The sequence below is a fragment of the Nicotiana tomentosiformis genome, chromosome 6, assembly GCF_000390325.3.
Source record: "Nicotiana tomentosiformis chromosome 6, ASM39032v3, whole genome shotgun sequence".
Taxonomy (NCBI): Eukaryota; Viridiplantae; Streptophyta; class Magnoliopsida; order Solanales; family Solanaceae; genus Nicotiana; species Nicotiana tomentosiformis.
This window is the reverse complement of record NC_090817.1, coordinates 29,609,101-29,627,892: the sequence shown is the minus strand read 5'-3', so window position 1 is coordinate 29,627,892 and position 18,792 is coordinate 29,609,101.

The window sequence follows — 18,792 nt, the reverse complement described above, 5'->3', positions numbered from 1 at the left end:
GGGAGAATTCAAGTATGTTCTTCAAGTTTCTTCCATGGGGTGAGGTCTAAATCATAACCTAAGTATTTTTCTTTGATTCATTCCCTTGATTTAAGCTTTAATCCATGATTTTAATTGAAAATCCATTTAATTCATTAAATCAAGACCTCAGGTTATATCCTAAATTTTAAATTTTGAAAATGAGTTAGAGGCGTTTATTTCTTGATTCCTTTTGGGGTTTTGGTCTCCTATATTAGGAGAACAACATACTCGAATGTGGCATGTTTTAGATGAGTATTTCGGGAGATATGAGACCCAATTAGTGTGGGTTGGACTCTTAGGTTATGAACACCCAAGAGCGATGTTTTGGCGAATTGGTTGAGCTATGAGACTCTGATTGAGTCGGGTATCGTTCATATGAGCTTGTATTGGTTCGGTCTTTGTTCGGGTAAGCTCGGATTAGTAATCCAAGGCGGGCCCGATATTAAATTTTGTTGACCTTTTGGTTGACTTTGGGCTTTTGTTTAAAGATTCGACCATTATAGATTGAGTTTGTTTAATTTGGAATTATTTGATGTTCTTGAGAATCTTTTGGCTAGTTTCAATCTGTTGAAAGGTCGGTACGCGTGGCATGGTATTTCTAGAGTATTGTTTGGCATGCTCGGTATTGGATTCGTCTTGTTTGAGGTAAGTGTCTTGCCTAAATTTGTTGGGGGAAGTTTTCCTACTAATAGATATTGTTTTCTACCTGTGTATTTCCCATTTTATCATTATTGTTTTTGGCATTTCTTTCACCTAGTTGGTAATGTTATATGCATGCTCGGTAAGGAAGAGATAGATACACGAAGGGTGTTGCCGTGCCAATTGATTTGACTTACATTCATATATTTGGTGAGGATGAGATTAATGCACGAAGGGTGTTGTCGTGCCATTTGATCGATATCTTGAGTACATTTCTCAGACTATGAAATTTACTACCGTGGTTTGTTGGTTATCGCGTTAAGGAAAGGATTGCTCGTGATATTAAGGAATAATGACCGTGATTTCTTCTAGTAATCATTTTCTACTTCACATATTGTTTCTTTTACTCTTTTCTGTTATGTTCTAGTATTATTCTATTGCTAATCTACTGCACAGGTTATATCAATGGGTATCTTTTAATTAAAAAAATCTCATCACAACTTCACTGAGGTTAGACAAGATACTTACTGGGTACATGTGGTCGATTATACTCATACTATACTTTTACACCTTGTGTGAAGATATTGGAGCTGGAGTTGCTGTGTAAGGTAGGAGCTGGCATCGAAGATACACACGCATTCCGTTTATAGCTGCCACTTGTCCTTGGTAGATTTAGATTTTGCTAATTTGTTTATGTAGACTTCGATTTCTAAGTCTTAGAAGCTCATAACTTGTACTACTAGTCCTTGGGATATTGTATGGAATCCAAATATATCATTTATTGATCACTTTTATTTAATTAGAATTGTGTTTATTGTTAATTGACTGACCCAGCGGGTTGGGTTAGGTGCCATCATGACTAGTGTATTTTGGGCCATTTTGGGGGGTTTGTGGGTCGGATTTAGCTCCGATTAGCTTTTGTTCATAAATCATACCATTTTGGGGGGTTTGTGGGTCGGATTTAGCTCCGATTAGCTTTTGTTCATAAATCTTCATAAGTCTGAATATTCTTCTACCAAATCGTATGTATTTTGTGGGTCTTCTACTTCTTTTTCGTATTTAAGTATTTTTTCCCAAATATCTATTTTTATGTCAGTAGGTTTTAATTCTTTGATAAAATATAGGACTAGTATTTTATATTTTTCTAGCATTCTTTTTGTCATGTAAGTAGTTATTCTGTATTTTTCTATCATTCTTTAAAAGTGGTTCAGATTATATTTTTGTTTAGTCTTTAGTGGATTTGTTGTATTTATGACTATTTTTATATTGTAAATATTTTATTGTAATATTCTGTTTGTAACGGTTTTATTTTTAATATTTCCGTTATGTCTTGTTGTATATTTATCAGAAGGTCTATATCCTTTGTTATTAAGTAAGTATTGATTGTTAATTTTAGTTGTTGTTCTAAAGCTTCTATTTTTTCCGTAATTTCTATCCAGTATGGTAAATATTCTTGATTTATCATGCTTAATCATAATATTCTCTTATTATAGATTCTAATTTTGATATTTCTATTTTACAATTTGTTATATATTCTACATATTCTATTTCTCCTGTTTCTATATATTCGTTTATATTAATTTTTTGGAGTTGGAAGAATGTTATTAATTTGTTTATATTTAGTTTTTCTAGTTTATCCTTATTATGTAGTTCTTTTAATTGTTTTATATTATCTCTTATATGTTCTAAAAAGATTAGATCTTTAGATTCTTGATATAATTGCATATTTTGATGTAATCTATGTTCTTGTAATTCTATTATTTTTCGGGTTTCTGTTAGGTTCATCTAGTCTGAATATATATCCTCTGTAAGTATATCAAATTCAGATAGGCTTATTGTATTCTCTTCTTCTAAGTCAGATAATTCTGCTAAATCATACCATTGTTGGGTCATTAGTTCTAGTATTTCGTTCATAAGTAATTTGTCAAATATTATATTTTTGATATCATTATTTAGTGATCTAAGTATGTGTAAAATGGTTATTTTATATTCATCAGTGTTATCTAAGATGTAAGGATGATCCATTTTTGTTTGATGTTTTGGCTAAAAATATTCCTTTAATCTCTTCGTTTATCATGTTTATCGTCATCCTATAACAAGTTATTAAGAACAATTCTTTTAGTCACTACCATGATTTTTTGCTTCAATCGTTTTACCCTAACAGCGCCTCAACTCTGGTTACTTCCCTACCACGGCCTTCTGCCTTACTGGTTTCACCCTTAGGATGGCATAGTCTGGGCTTAAACTACTCTCAGCATAATTATTCATGGCAAACTTACTAAAATTATTCTAAATAACAGTTATAACATGATAACAATTATGATAATCTAGAGATTTCAGGAATATATGTATTTAGCTATACATATTTTAAAAAAAAACTTACTTGATACTGTATATCGGGGATTTCTTCTTTCATAGGTTTGGATTGCTCCATAGATTAAAGATGTTAATTTATTTCACTGAATAGATTTTTACAAGAGAGGTTACAAGAGAGTTTTTTCAGAAGGATGTGAAAGGGGTAAGGTAAGGTGTGTCCCTCTAAGCCTTAAGGGCTGTCTATTTATAACGGAAACTAATCCAAACATCGTCCTCCTAACTTTACACTTGGACGGTCTAAAATTAAAGTAAAAGACGCGTTCTCTATAGGTTCGAGATAAGTGGGGGAGTCTTTTATCGACGATCGAATTACAGGATCATACGTTGTATAAGTTTTCGGGCTGAGGGATTGCTTGGTTGTTTCTTTGAATAGTCATGTGTCGGTGAAGCGCGGATTGCTCGGTGCATATTGGCTATGTATTGATGATCAGAGTAAGGTGAGTGGTTCTCGAGAAGGTTCTGACGAGTTTCAGATCATATGTTGCATTGAGGGACTCCTGAATCTATGGATGAATACGACATGAGATCGATAGTGAATGGTGATCAGATCTGTGGTATTTCTATGTCAAGAATGATTCTACATGGCAATATTAGAGAGATGCAAGAAACAATTTCGGATTTGTAGAAGGTTCCTTCAGAGCGAGCATATCAGATTAAGTTACTTTCGGGTTGGCAGTCTGTGTGACTCGATTGAGTTAGAGGAGATCAGTTCTGATGAATTGATTATGTGTTAATGAGTTCCAAAGAATTCACCATGGTTATGGCCACAACCCGACGTTGATGTTTTCTACAGGTATAGAAGATATATTGTGTGTGGTGATGTTCTCCTGGATTGATTTAAATAAAAGGTTCTCGGTTGATGAGGTGTTCAACTTGCTTATGGTTTAGAGTTGATTATGAGATTTTTGTAATTTCACGAGTTAGCATAGTAGTGGCGGTGCGCCGTGTGGGGTTGAAAGTTGCGAGTTCAAGGTTGTGGTTTGTTTTGAAGGGAAGGACATGCGTTCTTGATGACATGAACAATTTCAGGTGTTTAAGAGAATGCTGGCACTATTTGATGTCGCCAGAGGAGAGTGCGAATGTTGGCAGGTGCATTGTGTTTTGACTTATGGGTATCTTTCTATAAGATGATGGAGTATGCGTGGCATATCAACCATGCGAGTAGTGGTGTTGAGATCATATATGGAGATTCTGGTATTCATGAGGTTCAGATACTGGATATTCTCGTAGGCAGACTATTCCTTGATTGCGAATTCTAAAGAAATGTTGAGGATTGGATAATTGATGGAATGTGTTATGGATAGATTACTATGGAATTTTGGATGGTTATTTACATGTTTAGGAATGATCATAATTTGGTTTGGGATTATTTGTGAGCCTAATGAGAATGTGTATTCTATATCAGATCGGAATTGCTTGCTCTTGCGCGGCTGTTACCACAGGTTTATCATCGGGCAGAATGGATGTTATTCGTGCCTTGGTCTATGATATGTGTTTCTCTCTTATGCTATGACAGATTGTGAGGGTTACATGATTATTCACATGCATATTGTAATTCCATTTAGTCCTTATGGCGTTATGGGCGAGATGGCCCTCGTGATGTTGATTTACTTATTGCACTATAGTTGTGCTTGTATTTCTCAGTATTGTCTGTGCCTAATCATCTTCCCACAACTATATTTGTGCACTCTATCGTGCTTGATGTTGACACATATGTGATTAGTGAGACCGAGCATTTTGGCTCGATGGGTACCCTTATTGGATTGATATGATTGGATCAAGTTGTGCGCCGTAACAATACAGTGATGAGATGTAATCCTTATGCTTATTTCGTGTGTTTTGCTTCTAATTTATGAAAAATAGTTCATAGTAAGATGTTAATATTACCCCGCATGTTTAACTTGCTCAGTAGACTTCTTATTTAACTTTCTTACTATTATCTGTTATGTCTGAATTTTTACTTATTTGGTGTACTGAATCGTGTTGCGTGGGGCTTCATATGACTTTTTGTGTGACTTGTCGATTGGGCTGCTTTTATTGGCAGCAATGAGGTTTCTAGACCTAAGATTTGCACTATCGTATAGGGATAAGGAATGTTTGGGAGAATGATACCATATTTTTGCTCAGAATTGGGGAATGGTCCTTGTAGGACGAGTGGGCTTCTTGACCCTTTGATCTTATGAGTGGTTATGAGTTTCTGTATGTTTCTTTCTTCATTGGTAGTGTACAGAGGTTCTAAACAAGATTTTAGTTGATGTGAGGTATGTTACCGGTGTCGGGTTAGTTATAGAGCAACTATTGCGGTCAGAAGTTATTGCTTGAGTATTTGAGTTATGTGGTATATCATGTGCTTATGTCTTGAGATATGGTTATGGATTGATATATCTTGTTCAAAGTTATACGGTGCATAGATGCAAGAATCGGGTTATATAATCAATTCTGGATGTTGGGGATTTGGGTTTTTAAGGTTTATGGAGTACGGTTGAAGTAAGGATCCTCTATTAGGTGGTGTTGTCGGGCTTATATGGATTGGGGTGACATAGGATCACCCAAGGTTATGTGTATGGTGAGGGTATATGGCGATTTGATGGCTTTGGAATGACTCTTGGTACGTTCGAGGATGAACGTATGTTTAAGTGTGTAGGGGGGGTAGGGGGAATGTAACGACCCGACCAGGCGTTTTGAGCTTTAGCGTTCCATTCAGTGGTTTGAGACTTTGAGTAGCTTCATATTATGTATTATGACTTGCGTGTATGGTTGGTTTCGGTTTTTGAGCGGTTCGAGATTGATTTGGAAGAATGATTCTCGTTTTAGAAGCTTTAAGTTGGAAGAGATGACTAAGGTTTAACTTTTGGGTAAACGGACTCAGAATCAGGTTTTAATTATTCCACTAAGTTTGTATGATAATTTTGGACATGTCTACAAAGTTTGATTAAATTCCGATGAAGTTTGGATTGTATGTTGATTGTTTTCGAATTCGACGTAGATTTGGGCATAAAGATTACCATATTGAGCAAATGGCCTTTTATTCATGTTTCAACTAAATCATTATATCCGTATCGTAATTTCGGAACCATAGCAATTGAAATCATCAAGTTTCGACAACGTATAAGGAATTTATGGTTATTTTACTAAGAATTGGGTTGCTACATTTGTCAGATTACTTACACAATTGTCACTGGATTCATATTTAAAAATCTGCACTATTTTCAAATATTGAAACCAACATATTCCTTTATTATAAGGTCAAATGGAGTGATTCGAAAACCTAACGTGACCGGAAGTTCACGAGGAATCCATTGGAGGCATTAAAAGCAATTTCAAGATCGTTTGGCACAAGAAACGAGACAGAACAATTGGGCATGTTTGGCTATTAATGTTGTTGGAGTTTTTCTCATTTTGAAAGTTTGGGATTGATAGAATTCAAGGTTGTTCTTCAAGCTTCTTCCATGGGGTAAGGCCTAAAGCATAACCTAAGTATTTTCCTTTGATTCATTCCCTTGGTTTATGCTTCAATCAATGATTTTAATTGAAAATCCATTTAATTCTTTAAATCAAGACCTAGTGTTATATGTCCTAAATTTTAAAAATTTGAAAATGGGTTAGAGGCGTTTATTTCTCGATTCCTTTTGGGGTTATGTTCTCCTATATAAGGAGAACAACATACTCAAAGTTGGTGAGTTTTGGAGGAGTATTCCGGGAGATATGGGACCCAACTAGTGTGGGTTTGACTATTGGGTTATAAACACCCAAGAGCGATATTTTGGTGAATTGGTGAGCTATCAGACTTCGATTGAGTCAGTTTTGTTTGTGTGAGCTTGTATTGGTTCGGGCTTTGCTCGGATAAGCTTGGATTCGTAATTAAAGGCGGGCCTGATATTGACCTTTATTGTCCTTTTTGGTTGACTTTGGGCTTTTGATTAAAGATTTGACCTTTATCGATTTGATTTGTTTCCTTTGGCATTATTTGGTGTTCTTGAGTTGCTTTTGGCTAGTTTCGAGCCGTTAAAAGGTCAGTACGCATGGGATGACATTTCTAGAGTATTGTTTGGCTTGCTCGGTATTGGATTCGACTTGTTTGAGGTAAGTGTCTTGCCTAACTTTGTTGAAAAAATTTTTCCTACTAATTGATATTGTTTTCTACATGTGGGGGTGATACATATATGAGGTAATGATCGTATATGCATGTGCCAAGGTTAATCATGCTCGGAGGTAAATTATACAATTAATTGTTCCTTGTAGAACTATGTGACCTTCTTGTTTCGTGTCTTACTTGACATCTAGATTACTAAGAATATAAAATTAAATGCTAGAAACCAAGACTTAGCTTATTATAACTTGATTAAAATTTGACAAATTTTTGTGAAACTATTGATGTGCTAAATTTGGTCATCACTATACTTTATCACTAATACATCGTTACGACCGTTATTCTTGAGATATTGGATTCTATACTTGAGTTGAAGATTAATTCTTAGATTTGTTGAAATACTTGAATTATAAGGTTCTTGAGGTTGAATTGTTATTGGCATGAAAGCTATGATTGATGTTCATTTGGAATATTTTCTTAATTACTCTCCTTGATTTTTTCATGCTTCCTTCCTTATTGTTATTGATATACACGTGCTTGGTGAAGAAGAGTGTAAAGCACGAAGGGTGATACCGTGCTATTGCATATACATTATCATGTGAGGAAGAGTGTAAAGCACGAAGGGTGATGTCATGCCATTGCATATACATTATCATGTGAGGAAGAGTATAAAGCACGAAGGGTAATGTCGTGCCATTGCATATACATTATCATATGAGGATGAGAGTAAAAGCACGAAGGGTGATACCGTACCATTTCATTTACATTATCATATTTTCACTTACATTATCATGTAAGGATGAGAGTAAAAAAATGAAGTGTGATGCCGTGCCATTTAATTTACATTATCATATTTTTATATTATCATGTGTTCATGGCACGAGGGGTATTTCCGTGCAGGTAAGGACGAGAGACATACATTATGTTGTGATATCATTTCCTTGTGTGTACATTCATGTCTTTACCTTGAACTGTTACCGTTGCACCTATGTTTTCTATGTGACTTGTCGTTGTTGTTCTGTCTTTGTACTCTATCTCAATTGTTGTTGTGTTGTCTATGCCTTCTATCTGTTTAACTTGCAAAATTCATGTTTTCCTTCTTGTTGTCATATATACATCCATGTCGTTTCTCATTTGTTGCACTTTCGTATAAGCCCTCTACCATATTAGTTATTCATGCCTTCTATTTGTTTAGCTTATAAAGATCATGCTTTCCTTCATGTTTGTTATATCTATATCTATGCCTTCCACCATGTTAGCTAGTGAAATTTATGTTCTTCTACCTTAAATGCTATCACTACTTCTATGCCTCCTATCTAGTCTGTTACTGTTACCCATATGCATTGCGTTGTTCGTTATTGCTACCTGTGTATCTCCCAATTTATCATTATTATTATTGGAATTTCTTTCACCTTATTGGTATTGTTATACGTATGCTCGGTAAAGAAGTGATAAATGCACGAAGGGTGTTGCCATGCCAATTGATTTGACTTACATTCATATATTTGGTGAGGATGAGATAAATGCACGAAGGGTGTTGCCGTGCCATTTGATCGATATCTTGAATACATTTCTCACACTATGAAATTTACTACCGTGGTTTGTTGGTTATCGCGTTAAGGAAAGGATTGGTCGGGATATTGAGGAATATTGACCGCGATTTCTTCTAGTAATCATTTACTATTTCTTTTACTCTTTTTTGTTATATTCTAGTATTGTTATGTTGCTAGTCTACTGCACAGCTTATATCAGTGAGTATATTTTAATTAAAAAGTCTCGTCACTATTTCACCGAGGTTAGACAAGATGCTTACTGGGTACATGGGGTCGATTATACTCATTCTACACTTCTGCACCTTGTGTACTGATTTTGAAGCTGGAGTTGTTGTGTAAGGCGGGAGCTGGCATCGAAGATGTACTTGCGTTCCGGCTATAGTTGCCACTTGTCCTTGGTAGCTTTAGATTTTACTAATATGTTTATGTAGACTTCGATTTCTAAGTCTTGGAAGCTCATGACTTGTACTACCAGTCCTTAGAATATTGTATGGAATCCAGATATATTATTTGTTGATCACTTTTATTTAACTATAATTGTGTTTACTGTTAATTGGCTGACCTAGCGGGTTGGGTTAGGTGCCATCATGACTAGTGTATTTTGGGTCATGACAACCTCATACCTTCTCCCCGGTCAATATAATTTCTTACCCAGTCTCCTATTTTTGCAGACCAATAAAAATAGAGTCAAACCTTCCTTTGATTAGCGATTCAAATTAAATGTGAATTGAAACACAAACAAAATCAATCTCAAGTGGCGACTCTATAATAAAATAATTCCTACTCAAATTTGTCACTTCAATTGAAAAATCCTTTAAACCAACAATAACACAATATTTTGCGGGTGATAAAAAGAGGTGTGGAGGAGGCAGATGCAATGTATTAGTCCGAGTTTGTATGAACCTAATATTTTTAGGAAGAATTGCAGCCCTTGTCACTTGGCCCAATGGTCTAATCGAAAATGGCACAGATATAAAATTATTACCCTATTTGGTCTAGGTTGTACATAACATGAAAGAAACTTTTCAACCTTTAGCCCACATTAATATTTTTAAGGGTTATATTCACTTTCTACTGTTATTTTTATTTCTTCTCCCTTTTCTAATGTCATTGTTGTCTTTCTTCGTCTCTCTACTTTCTTTCGTCCAAACAGACCACAAAAAGTAGAGAGAAATTGAAATTTCTAGAGACAAAAGGTGGGAACTTTTGCAGATAAGAATCATCATTTTTTCATGGATTTTTTTTTAATTCTTATATTTCTCTTCAGACAAAAGGTGATTGCAATGTAAGAAAATGGAAGAATAGAAGTCTACCATTGAAAGCCATTCAAAGTTTTGCTTTCGAAAATAGGATTTTTTGAGTTTGTTAGTTGTTTGGATTGGGTATTGTTCCAATTGATTGAAAACATCAAAATGAGTTTAAAATTTAAATAAAGTAATTTGGAGTAGATTTGAGTTAAATTTGTGAGAAGACGCAACGAAGAAGACGAAGTCAGTTTTTGTATAATGATGTATAATATTGTATAATAGTGTATATGGGTGTATAAAAATATCTTATACAATATTATACATTTTTATACACCTTTATACTAGTGTCTGTAGACGAACTTCTTCTTCGATTTTCAGTTGTAATTCTTGTTCAAAATCAGTCCAAATCTTTATTAAATGAATTCAAATTTTATATACAACCTCCTTATACTGTTTCTAGCAGGTCTAAATAACACTCACACCAAAATTCTCACAAAATCAAATTTGTAATTTAAATCACTTATTTAAGCTTGGTCAATATTTGTGGACCAGTCCAAATCTTCATTAAATGACTTCAAATTTTATATACAACTTCTTTATATTATTCTAACAAGTTTAAGCAACATTCACTCCAAATTTCGCATAAAATCACGTTCGAAATTTAAATTCACTTATTTAAGTGTGTTCAACAATACTGGATTATCTTAAAATCTAATTTTCACCACCCAAATGGATTTATTTTGTGGAACTAATGTTTGAGTCGCAATTATTGATTCGAAAATTAGATTAAAAGCTTGAGCAATTTAAAAAAAATGAATAGCAATTTCGAGAACCTATTTAGAATTGTATGTTGAATCTTAACCTATTATTTTTGGGCTACAACTTTGCAAAGTTAAATATAGACCACATAATTACAATATATGTGTGTGAGTTGTATTTATGTGTAAGTCTCCCTATTTGTTTTATGCGTAACATAAATTTACAAGTAAAAATTATTAAAATTGTAATAAATTATAGATATGAACTCATAATTTAAAATACAATGAGTGTAATACTAAAAACTGTAAAGATTGAATTTATAGAACTTAAATTTTGGATCCGTCTCGGATGTTGGTGGAACATAGCATTTAAAGTTGTGATACATTATAAAATCATGGAAATTATTAAGAGTAACAAATGCTAAGTGATTTTTTTTGCGTCTGTGTCTTGACGAATAATGTTATCCAATAATTATGTTGATTGAAGTTAGCTAATACTTGATAGAATATCTATTCGTGACCAGCCCCAAGTATCAATTTTATTAAATAATTTGTATTCAGGTCCATAAATCATTAATCGAATGGCTTCTAATTCATGTGTTAGAGTATTAGATAAAGGCTGATGTTATCTTTGGGCCATTATTGTAATTAAAATTGGCCCATGTTGTATTGCTTTGTAATTGGGTCACCGAGTCAAGGCCCACTATTTATAAGTGACCTTCTCATTCTTGTAAAGACAGATTTTTATTTTTTACTCAATAGAAAATATCTGCTTCTCTCAGGTCATGAACCCCATCTTAGATTTTGTCATTTCTTCTCTAAATCTTTGTACTTAACATGGTATCAGAGCATAGATTCTGGTAGATCGTCTCATTTGCTTTCGATCGATGTTAACCTTTTAAGTTTTCATCGAGTTTTGGTTTTGATTGTATTTACACTGGATTAGGATTTTGGTTGGATTTTCCCAGGATGATTTTATCGCATTGTTACTTGTTTCTTCTGGATTTTAATTTTCTATGGATGTTTTGACTGGACCTGGCTGATCTATTTGTCTATTTTGAGCTAGGGTTTCCTCGTCGGTATTTTGCTGCGCCACCGGAAGTTTTGTTCACAAGTTTGTTCTCTTTTCAGTTGCAAAAGAGGGGGGGGGGATAAATCAGTTTCTTCTTCATATCTGATAAGTTTGTTGATTGTTTTGTTTGTTGTGATATTTTTCTCTCAATGATGAATGATAATCCTACAATTACACCTTCCTTTTCCTCTACTACATCTCGTACTGTGTTTCATGAGGATGACTTTACACATCTGTGTCATCCACTATATGTGTATCTATCAGATGTGCTGGGAAAACTCCTTGGTTTCTAGTCCGTTTGATGGAACCTGCCATGGCAGATGGAGGAGAAACATCTTAGTTGCTCTCTCCATTCATAATAAACTTGATTTTATCAGTGGTACCTCTACAAAGCCACTTCCTGGGTCTCCTCTGGCACGCCAGTGGAAAAGATGTAATGATCTTGTGGTGTCATGGTTGGTTAATTCCATGTCAAAAGAAATATCTCGTAGCGTAGAGTATTCTGAATATGCTAAGGATATTTGGTGTAAATTAGAGGAGAGATATCGTAAGGCTGTTGGGGCCAGAGTCTTTGAACTAAAGAAAGAGTTAGCACATATCTCTCAAGGGTCTTTAGACATAGCTTCTTATTTTAACAAAATCAAACAACTCTGGGATGAAATAGCATCTTATAAGATTAGAGTTTGTACTTGTGGGGTAAAGCTGTTGAGGATGAAGAGCAGAAGGCTTATCAGTTCCTTATGGGTCTGAATGATACCTGCATGCAAACTCGCAGCAACATTCTAATGATGAAACCACTTCCATCTGTTGGAAATGTGTACAACATCTTATTATCTGATGAGAAGCAGAGGCAGGTGTCTTCTGCCTCCCAATTCTCAACACCATCTACTTCTTTCAATGTTGGGACTTCTAAGCCATCATTTCCCTGTAAGGTTTCTTTTGAGGCTCCCAGGATTTCACTTACCTGTAAATATTACAAGAAGCCTAGACATTCTATTGACAAATGTTATAAGTTGCATGGATATCCTCCCAATTTCAAGTTCAACAAAGGATCTCCTCCTCGCAGAACTGATGCACATGTTGAGCTTGAATCCTCTGGTGGTTCCTCTGTGCCTGGTGGTTCTGATGGTCCAGTTGAGCATGAGGAGTCCTCTGTGATACCTGGCCTTACCAAGGATCAATACTCCCAGCTGATGATCTTATTACAACAATCCCAAATCTCTACTTCCCCATATTCTCCACCTCTCTTGGCCTCTGCTAACTTTGCTGGTAAGCTCACGCCTTATGAGGGTGTTTCTTATGGAGCTTGTATGTTGTCTAGTGTGAATGGCATTGTTTGGATAACAGACTCTAGAGCTACTGCTCCTATGACTTCCATTAGGAGTTTGCTTTTTGATATAATCAATCTTCCTATTCCTTATCTTGTGTCTCTCCCAAATGGGTACAAATTAAAGGTTACCAATGTTGGTTCTTTAGCTTTATTCCCTGACTTAATCCTTCATAATGTTCTTTACATCCCTAGTTTCAAACATAATCTCATATTTGTCCATATACTTTTGTCTCATTGTGATGATGTTGTACAGTTTACCAAGTCTGCTTGCACTTTCCAGGGCCCTTCAGTGAGGAAGCCAGTGGTGCTTGGTAGACTGGACAATGGACTTTACAAGTTGTTTCAGCATGTGACTTCTCATGTTGAGTCTGTTAATATCAATTCTTGTTCTTCTGTTATTTCTTCTTTACCTGTAGTGTCTACTAATGTTGTTGTTGACAATTCATATGTAAATACCATGGTTAATTCAAATAAAGTGAATAATTATGATGTTGTTTGGCATTATAGACTTGGACACATTCCCTTTTCCAAAATGAAACTTATTTCCGGTCTTGATAGTGGATTGTCTTCCAAGAAGACTTTCACATGTCCCATTTGCCCCTTAGCAAGACAAACTAGACTCCATTTTCCTGATAGTTCTATTCAGTCCACTCATTCTTTTCAGCTTATTCACATAGATACTTGGGGTCCTTACTCCACTCCTATTCACTCTAGTTCTAAGTACTTCCTTATAATAGTAGATGACTATACTAGGGCTACCTGGACACATCTGATGGGGGGAAAGAGCAATGCTTTTGATTTGTTAAAGGCTTTTATTTCTATGGTTGAAACACAGTTTCAAACTAGAGTTCAGACTGTGAGAAGTGATAATGCTTTAGAGCTAGGATCCTCTTCCTCTGGTTCTCTTTCTTTTCTGAAAGAGGGATCATTTATCAAACCTCTTGTCCTCACACTCCACAACAAAATAGTGTAGTTGAAAGAAAACATAGGCATTTGTTAGAGACTGCCGGGGCTCTTTTGTTTCAATCTCATCTTCCTATTAAATTCTGGGGTAATTGTCTCTTTACTACCACTTATCTAATAAATAGATTTCATTCACCTCTACTTAAGCAGAAGAGTCCCTATGAGTTACTTTTTGGCAAGACTCCTATATATTCTCAACTTAGATCCTTTGGGTGTCTTTGCTACTCAACTGTGCCCAAACCCCATAGAGATAAGTTTCATCGTAGATCTGTCCCATGTGTGTTCCTTGGATACCTTTTTGCCAAAAAGGGTTATAAACTTTACAATTTGTCTACTAAATCTTGTTTTGTCTCCAGAGATGTGACTTTCCATGAACACATTTTCCCTTTTTTCAAATATTCTATTCCCTCTTCCCCTATCTTGCCTTCTCCTCTCATTCCTGGCCATTTCTCTGATGATTCAACTTCTCATTTATCTCTTTCTGTTCCTGTTTCTTCTCCCAATCCTCTATTCCTCCTTCTTCTTCCCCAGGTTCCCCTAATTTTACTTTCTCTCCTTCCCCTAGCTCCTCTTCCCCTTATGCTCTTCCTTCGTCTCCTTCTCCACTTAGAAGATCTAGTAGGCCTCATACTGTTCCTGCTTATCTTCAGGATTTTGCATGTCCTACCCTTCCTCCTTCTGTTTCTGTCCCTATTTCTTCTAGTTCTGAGTCTGTTTCATTCAATGCAACCACTTCACAGCTCCTCATTCCTGAGCCTTACACTTACTCTTAGGTTGCTGCTGTCCCTGAGTGGCAGGAGGCTACGAGAAAGGAGTTTGAGGCATTGGAGGCTAATAGAACTTGGGATATTATTGAGTTACCCCTAGTAAGAAGCCTATAGGTTGAAAATGGGTATACAAAGTAAAATATATAGCTTATGTGAGTTTGGAGAGGTATAAGGTCAGGTTAGTAGTTAGGGGTGATACTCAGGTTGAATGGGTTTACTTTCATGAAACTTTTTCTCATGTTGTTAAAATGTCTACTGTGAAGTCTTTGATTATTGTGGCTATAAAATAACACTGGCCTTTATTTCAACTTGATGTTAATAATGTATTTTTACATAGGGATTTTGATGAGGAGGTTTTCATGAAGGTGCCTCCTGGTTTTTTAGTTCCTCCTTCCTCTTCTTCTTCTCCTCCTTTGGTTTGCAAGCTACTCAATTCGCTCTTTGATTTGAGACAGGCTTCCAGACAATGGTATGCTAAATTGTCTCACGCTCTTTGTTCTAGAGGATATTCTCATTCTTTAAATGACTACTCCCTATTTACTAGGGGTTCTTGCTCTTCCTTGGACATTTTAGCCGTGTATGAGGATGATATCATTCTTACTGGGACTGACTTGTCTGAGATTTCCTTCTTAAAGGGATTTCTACATGAATAATTCAGGATTAAGGACCTTGGTTCTCTTAATTATTTTTTGGGAATTGAGGTTCTCTATTGTGATTTTGGGGTTCTTCTTCATCAAAAGAAGTTTATTCATGACTTATTAGAGTCATTTGATTCTTCTGTTGTTGTTTGTCCTCTTGCTCTCAATGAGAAATTAAGGCTTTCGTTGGTGATCCTTTGCCCTAGCCTGAAGAGTATAGAAGCTTGGTGGGCATGTTGAATTTCTTAACACACACAAGGCCTGATATCAGTTTTATAGTTCAACATCTTAGTCAGTTCTTGCAAACTCATTGTGTTCCTCATATGCAAGCTGCTTTACATCTCTTGATGTATTTGAAAGGGACTTTTGGCTTTGGGCTATTCTTCAGTAACTCTCCTAACCTTTCTTTAAAAGTATATTGTGATAGTGATTGGGCTTCTTGTGCTGATAGTAGAAGATCTGTAACTGATTTTTGTATTTTTCTTGGTGATTGTTTGGTGAGCTGGAAATCCAAGAAGCAGCCTGTAGTCTCTCTTTCTTCTGCTGAAGCTGAGTACATGGCCATGAGTAAAGCTGCAGCTGAGGTTACTTGGCTTTCAAGATTGTTGTCTGATTTTGGTCTTCCTTCTTCTTCTCCCATTCCTTTGTATTGTGACAAACATGAAGCTTTGCACATTGCCCGCAATCCAGTTTTTCATGAGCGGACCAAACATATAGAGCTGGACTGTCATTTCGTCAGAGGTAAGATTGGTGATGGGCTGATTAGCTTGGGTCATGTGTCCAGTGATGCTCAAGTTGCTGATATTCTTACCAAGGCCCTTGCTGGACGTGCTCATCATTTTCATCTTCGCAAGTTGGGGGTTTTATTACCCTCCAACTTGAGGGGGGCTGTTAGAGTATTAGATAAAGGCTGATGCTATCTTTGGGGCATTATTGTAATTAGAATTGACCCATATTATATTACTTTGTAATTGGGTCATTGGGTCAAAGCCCACTATTTATAAGTGACGTTCTCATTCTTGTAAAGATAGATTTTCATTTTTTACTTAATAGAAAATATCTGCTTCTCTCGAAGCTTCTCTCGTGATGAACCCCATCTTAGATTTTGTTATTTCTTCTCTAAATCTGTGTACTTAACATCATCAAAACATGAAAATGATAATGGTAGAATTTGATCGTAGTTCTGAATAAAAAATGAAATAGTTGCGTGAATTGCAGGGAAAAGTGTGTGTTCAAATTCATTATTGGTCTACCAGTTATAGAGCGCATTGTGCAAAAAGTATTAGGAATGGACCCTATGGCGAACTTTTGTGGGTCAGTTAGTAGATTTGAAATTCCTAATCAACTTTTACTTATTCTATGTGTTCTTTGAATAAGCAACATTCAGAAAGTAGAGAAAACACACTGTTTACGACAATTTTGATGGTCCAATGACTCTAATCATATAACGGCAACGCCATAGTGGGCTGAATCAGTATTAAGGCGTGGGCGTAAGGCTAGACATTTTATATATGTATCAGCGAGGCGTAAGTCTCATATGTATTTAATTTTTAATATTTTATAAAATAATATAATGACAGTAAATATTTATAAACAGGTAAAATTATATAAAAATCGAAGAAAACTATAAATATGTGAAATATATATGCTCCATCCCCACAAAAAACTAGTCAAACAATCGATTATACGCCACTTACAAGCAATGTTTTAAAAGACGAGGGCATGAGGCGGGGCGTTTTACTTGATATGGGGTGATGCGTAAGCCTGGAGGGGGGAGGGAGGGGCGTAAGCCCCATGAATCTTTAAAAATTTTAATTTATAAATTAATAAAATAACATAATAACACAAAAAAATATAAAATATAAATTAAAAGTTCAAAATTAAAAGAAAACTAAAGGAACTCATAGGAAAAAAAATATCTAGCATGATTATTAAGTATAACAAATGCATACAAATCACGTATAACGTCTTTAACTTTCAAATAATTAAAAACTTATAATTTCTTTATAAAAATGATCAAACTCCACATTTTACCTTCCTAAAAGTAAATAATTAATAAAATCTACGATAATTAATATATTACTCATTCATGAATAAATACAAATTTGTTTAAGATATCAAATTAATAAAAGTGTATAACAAGGAGGGACAAAAGAACTAAGACACGGCCAATAACAAGTGAAGATATAAATTCGCAATAATAGGTCTCATTATTAGAGTTATGTTCAATCTTCATATTTCTATCGATGAATAGAACTTTTATCATTAATTTGTTAAAACTTTTTGAAGGTCAACGATATTAATTAGAAAATTCGACACGTGATTTGCGTTAGAACTGTTAGGCGAGCCCCGAGCGTTGGACGTTAGGCGTGTTTAGGGCGCACGGTCAGACGCTTGGGGCGTAAGCCTCACAAAACTAAGCCCTATACATGAGCCCCGGGGCGTTTTGGAAGTGCCCCGCCCAAAGGCGTGTTCCGGAAATGCCTTTTTAAACACTGGGCTGAACGTTCATATCTTGCACGGTAGACGTGTTTGTTAAACTTGCATTAATTCATTACTCCTATTATTATTTTTTTATAATTGTAATGATCAAATCAGTTTGTGCATCACTTGACTTTTTTCATTGGTAGCTCGATTAACTCATATGATAGCTGCTACTTCTCGCAAGCACAGGTAGCGAGAAATTTTGGTTAGTAAAATTTAAGTACATGGCAAGAGATCACTCGTGACTTTTTTCGTTTTTGTTTCTATTGGAATTTTAAACTCTAATTTCTCAAAAAATTTACCACGTCAGTGACAGTGACTACTAAATCAACCCTTGGATGCTAATCAAATTCTTTTCTCCTATCGATTTGTTTTATCAAAAACCGAAAACAATGAAAAAGAGGAGAAAGAAAAAAGGTGGAATAAATTCAATGTATGATTTTTTCCTCGCTTGTACAACACCTAATCCAACATCCCCATATCGTGCGAAATTGCTTGTCAGAAATTCGCTGAGGCACTTTTTGATTTGGTTGGTGCCTCAATGATGAAAATTAGAAAACAAAATATCAAAAAGAGAAATGTTTAAATTGAAGAAGAAAACATTTTATATTAATTTGCACCAAACAAATTTAAAACAAATCTAGCTAGAAACCAACGCAAATACTACGAACCTGATGCCCATACACACACGGGGAAACACAAGAGGCCCCCCTGCGCATACGCAAAGATCAAAGAGAGGAATGACCACAAGAAGCTTCTCGTCTCTACATTCCATGACGCATATGAATTTATTAAGTGCAATTACTTATCCAGAAAATTATGCACTAACTATTACTTTCTCCATACCAATTTAT